Source organism: Aethalodelphis obliquidens, unplaced genomic scaffold (genome assembly GCF_003676395.1).
Source record: "Aethalodelphis obliquidens isolate GAN/ISIS:26980383/991018 unplaced genomic scaffold, ASM367639v1 scaffold35, whole genome shotgun sequence".
In the NCBI taxonomy this organism is placed as follows: Eukaryota; Metazoa; Chordata; class Mammalia; order Artiodactyla; family Delphinidae; genus Aethalodelphis; species Aethalodelphis obliquidens.
Window position 1 is genome coordinate 17077502 of NW_020837979.1, and position 5557 is coordinate 17083058.

Consider the following 5557-nt stretch of genomic DNA (forward strand, 5'->3'; position numbering starts at 1 on the left):
TTCTCAACATCAAGGCAGAGATTCTTTTATATAATAGGTACTAATTGTTCTTAACTTTTTGTGGAACTTTATAATAAATGTTATAAATTTAAGACACTTCAAAATAACTTTGGATGCTTGCAGACTAGATAGTTTAAAGCAAACATATTGCCAAAAAAAGACTAAAAATTGGGAAAAAATAAACCATCAGTTTGAAAACAAAGAACATAATACTATAGTGAATAATTACCCAGATAAGATCTAAATAACTTATTGTTCAGAGAGAAAATCACAATGAAATTAAGTAAATATTTTGCAATGAATGATAATAAAAATGTTATAAAGTGTTTTGGACATATTTAAAGCAGTGATGACACAATATAGCCTGATATATATATATGTTAACAAACAAGACAGAAAAATAATGGTTGAAGACTCTAACACAAGAAATTGTATAAATATAGAAAAATAAATCAAAAGAAGACATAAAAAGGAAAATAACAGATATAAGGGTACAAATTAATGAAACAGAAAACGTGCAATATAGAGAGTCAACTAACAAAATGTTGATTGTTTGACAATTCAACTAACCAGCATGCAAAACTGATGAACATAAAGAAGAGAAAAACACAGTTGACCAATAACAGAAAGAAAAAAGATGTCATTATTACAAATCCTGGATGTTTAATATGATATTAAAATGAAAAGATAGTATTATAGCAATTTTATATTGATAAATTTAAAAAGTTAGAACAAATTGACAAATTACTAAGAAGACAGAACTGCAAAAATTGGACAAGCTAAAATAATATTAAATATAAATATTCCCATAGCTATCATATCACCCTACAAAGAAGAGTTTGGGAACAGAAGACTTCACCTGCAATATACATAAAAAATTTAATGATCTCATGTCAAACTGTCGTTTCTCACGTTCATAAATTAGAACTCAATTATATTTCTATTTATCAGTAATAAAAACATTCAAGAGAGTGAAAAAGACAGAAACATTAGAGAACTATAAAAAAATAATATAAAAATATGATTGAGCAATATTACAGTACTTGGAAAGAAGACACTGTGCTCAACGGAGATGATCCATCCACAAAGAACTCATATCCAAAATACATGTAATTTCCATAAACCCATAAGAAATGAGACTGACCATGTTATAGAAAAACATAAGCAAGCAACTCAAACAGGTATTTCATGTTTTGATAGTGAATCAAATGATCTCCACTCCATACAGAAAACAAACAAAAACAGACTGAAATGTGCTGAACCGTATTAATAATCAGGAAATGCAAATTAAGACCACAACGTAAAAATATGTTCCCCGTGTAAAAATGGTTACAATTAAATATTATACATACAGACATATAGGTTAGAATGAGGAGAAATTGGAACACTCATTTATTCTAAATTGTTACAGAACTTTGAAAATTGCTTAGCGTCATCTACCAAAATTGAACATAAGGAAGCATACTACTTGACCATACAATTTTATTCCTAGGAAAGTACCTAACAAAAATATGTGTGTGTTGACTGTGAGCTTGTGTTCGGATGAGCACAAAGAGAAAAATAAGCTGTGGCTACATGTACTTCAGGGATGAATAATGCAAACATAAAAATGAGTGAAGGTAGCCAGATAACAAATGATAGAGAAAGTAATTTAAATTTATGTAAATACCAAAGATAAAGATGAGCTCTAGTGTTTAGAGATACATACTTGAGTAGTAAGGTGAAAGAGAAAAGTCAAGGAAATTACCATAAACCTAAGGATAGCGTTATGTTGGGAAAATAGAGTGTTGTGATTAGAAAGGGGTATGTGGAGGGCTTTTGAGTACTATAGTACACTAAGTTTTGACCCATTTTTTGGTTACAGCAATTTCACTTTATAATTAATTACTAAACAGTACATTGTAGTTTATGTTCTTGTATTTAACATTTGTAAACATTTAAAAATGATGTAAGTGTTCAGCTCTAGGAAACTGAGTTTCTGTATGAAAGGTATACAATGCTAACTTTATGTTTGCCATTATTTTTAAGAGCTGTAGATTGTAAATACCAGTTAGAGATACTGATTTAGTATTTTCACATTTATATCAACTTATACTGTTACACATGTGAAGTGATATGATTTATCCCTACTTTAAAATGACAATGACAAAGCTCACATGTATATCAAACAATTATGCCAAATTTAGCAGTTAGTAAGTATAATGGATCATGGATTCTGTTATTTTTCCATTTGCAACATGTTGCTTTATGTAGTAGATTAGAAATATATCCCTCATATAACTTTGGGAACCTAAGAGGACTAGTAGTGTTTAAATTTATTTTCAAATGATTAAATGGAAATTCCCTATGGATTCTGATTAAAGAACTGCTATCAAAACAATAAGATGCTTAGTCTTTCTTTCCATTTCTGGGCTCTGCAGTTATTCCTAGAAACATTTTTTTTAAAACATGGGTAATATCACAGGCTAGTGGTCCTTTTATGGTGGTCACTGGACCTACAGCATTATTTGGAAGTGTTTGAAATATAAATTCTCAAGTTCCCCTCCAGTCCTACTGAGTCATAAGCTCCCAGTGAGACAGGGGAAGGGAGCAGAAGAACCAAACAATCTGTGTTTCAACAAGTCCTCCAGGTTATTCTGTCACATGTCGAAGTTTGAGAACCACTGTTGTAGATCGAGAGCTCATATGATGCTGTTCACATGTGTTTGACAATTGTTATTTTTTTCCTTAATCTCTTTGCAATCCATGGATGTAAGCGGCAATGCTGATATTTGGAACTCTCTGAAAGGAAATGTCAGTGCCTTCATATTCCAACTAATCTACAATTCTTATGAACTAAGATTTCCATAATTAAATGCTAGCATTTAAATATCAAATTCATCTGAGGCTTGAGGTCTTCTTCCAAGTGTACTTGCTGTTGGCAGAATTCGTTTCATTCTCATGCTTTCAACATGGCTCTTTCCATCTCTTAGCCAGCAATGATATAGCGTCCTTCTTATGCTTGGAATCTCTGATTCCTCTTCTGCTTTCTTCTTCTGTTTTAAGGACTCATATGATTACTTGATACCATCTGGATAATTCAGGAGAGTCTCCCTTTTTTAAGGCTAGTTGAATAGCAATGTTGATTACATCTGCAAAGTTCCTCTTGCCACATAATGTAACAAATTTTGGTGTAACATTAGGGAACAAAGAACATGCTTGCCATAATTCTGTCAATCACAGAGTTAAAATTCAGACATTATATTAACCCAAACTAATGTAGTCGACACCTGTAACTGAGTATTTTAATGCCTTTCTATATTTGAGAAATTTCCTTTCTAAACTAATATTAGTTGGTGGTAAAGTCATCCTTTGTCTATAGACTCAAAAGTTTTGGATAATTATTTCCCTTGCAGCAAAAATGTTGTACCAGGACTTAGGATGCACCATCTAGACGCACCTGCCCTTGGAAGGCATTGATGCAAAGATGCAAGAATGATCAGGACTCATCCCAATTAGAAGTTTTGGATGTGATTCTGTGGACTACCCAACATCATTTAAGTAAATTCCTTTTCTGCTGACTTCAGCCAAGGCATATTGGAAAATAATTTCTCATAGATGTCTCATATTCCTGCACATATTAACTGCCCTTTGTTCTTGACTGTTAACAATATCTCTATATCAAGTAGCCTTGGAAGGTAGACAATGGCAGGTTTTCTTATAGGCCTTGAAAGACAAAGATAGTGTTTCCCTGTGGAGCAAAGAGCAGGTGTACTCATAGCTTTGGAAAAAGAGCAAAGAGCAGGTGTACTCATAGCTTTGGAAAATAGAGACAATGTCTAAGAGCAGGTGTACTCATAGCTTTGGAAAACAGAGACAATGTCTACTTCCATAGCAAAGGCTGACATAATTAGTGCTTATTATAAATCTTATGACCCCCCCACACACACACACAGATGGTGGGATGTATTTCCAAAAGTAGACAAGAGTAGTCATTTTTTTCCTTAAAAAATTTGAAGCAAATATTGACAATATGTTAAAATCAAACTACCAAAGCTAAGTAATAAATACAAATGTATGTGATTTATTAAACTTTAAATTATTTTTATGCTTCAAATTATAAAGAAAAAATTGACTTCTAATTTTTTTTTAGTGTAGAGCTATAACACCATAAATTTTAGGTGTATGTTAGAACGATTTATTTAAGAAGATCATTCTGGCATTTTCACCCGTACATAGGTGCGGACCGGCGTGTCCTTGGGATTAGAGAGCGGGACTTTTGGCTTGCAAGCGGGAATGGCTTAGGTCGTACACGGAGAAAGAACGATTTAAAAATGGGTGATGTTGAGAAGGGCAAGAAGATTTTTGTTCAGAAGTGTTCCCAGTGCCATACTGTGGAAAAGGGAGGCAAGCACAAGCCTGGGCCAAATCTCCATGGTCTGTTTGGGTGAAAGACAGGTCAGGCAGTCGGATTCTCTTACACAGATGCCAACAAGAACAAAGGCATCACCTGGGGAGAGGAGACGCTGATGGAGTATTTGGAGAATCCCAAGAAGTACATCCCTGGAACAAAAATGATCTTCGCTGGCAATAAGGAGAAGGGAGAAAGGGCAGACTTGATAGCTTATCTCAAAAAAGCTACTAATGAGTAATAGTTGGCCACTGCCTTATTTATTATGAAACAAATGTCTCATGACTTTTTATGTGTACCATATTTAAATTGATCTCATACACTAGAATTCAGATCATGAATAGCTGATGTAATATTTCTGTCCTGATTTAAATAAGATTGGCTTGTGGCTAAATGAATATGGTCAGCTTTTGGAATTTTGATAGTAATTCTGGTTCAGCAAGTACTGTCACTGTTCTTCCCTTCTAAAGAGATGATTAAACTTGAATAAGGAATGTTAATCTTTTCAGGGATATGGTAAATGCCTTCTCAAAACCTATAGGAGATTGGTTTTATATTTAGATTTCTATAACTGGTTATATTAATATATTTAAATATTGAGAAGCTCCCTTCACTGTCTCATAGACCAGCAAGATTCACCTGTGTTTCAAGTTGTGTTCATTCACCTGTTAAGGCAAGGGCTGAAGATACACTGACAATGTCCACTTTATCTTTTTGGTCTTAAATATGCCAATTTAATTAAAATTCTCCATCTAAAACATTGCGTTTTACTTAATGAAGGGCATTTTAGTGTGGTTTTGTATAGCATCAGATAAAGAATATTTAGTACTTCTCACATTTTATAGATGATCTTTTTAAATTTTTTTTTAATAGATGATCTTTAAGATCAGGTGTTTTTAAAATTCACCGTGACATGATAGGTTGGGAAACTTGCTTGTGAATTCTTTACAAAGTCAGACTAAGTTATAATTCAGGATTGACTTTTAAACAGGTATTCAGAAACACAACTGTAGAACTACTGTAGATGTGTGATTGGTAACGATGCTTTTGCGAACTCAGAAGGGTTAAGGTCGAGGAGCTCTATCATTAGCACAGATTTGTAAATTATCTGATCATAAGGCTTGAGAATTAAAAACAAAGTCTCAGATTAAAAAAAAAAAGATCATT

The 5557-nt window shown here is 33.1% G+C and overlaps 1 pseudogene; it reads left to right on the forward strand.

Moving 5' to 3' along the window:
- The first annotated feature begins 4227 nt into the window (after positions 1-4227).
- Positions 4228-4813, forward strand: LOC113631974 (cytochrome c-like; annotated as a pseudogene).
- The last annotated feature ends 744 nt before the right edge of the window (positions 4814-5557 follow it).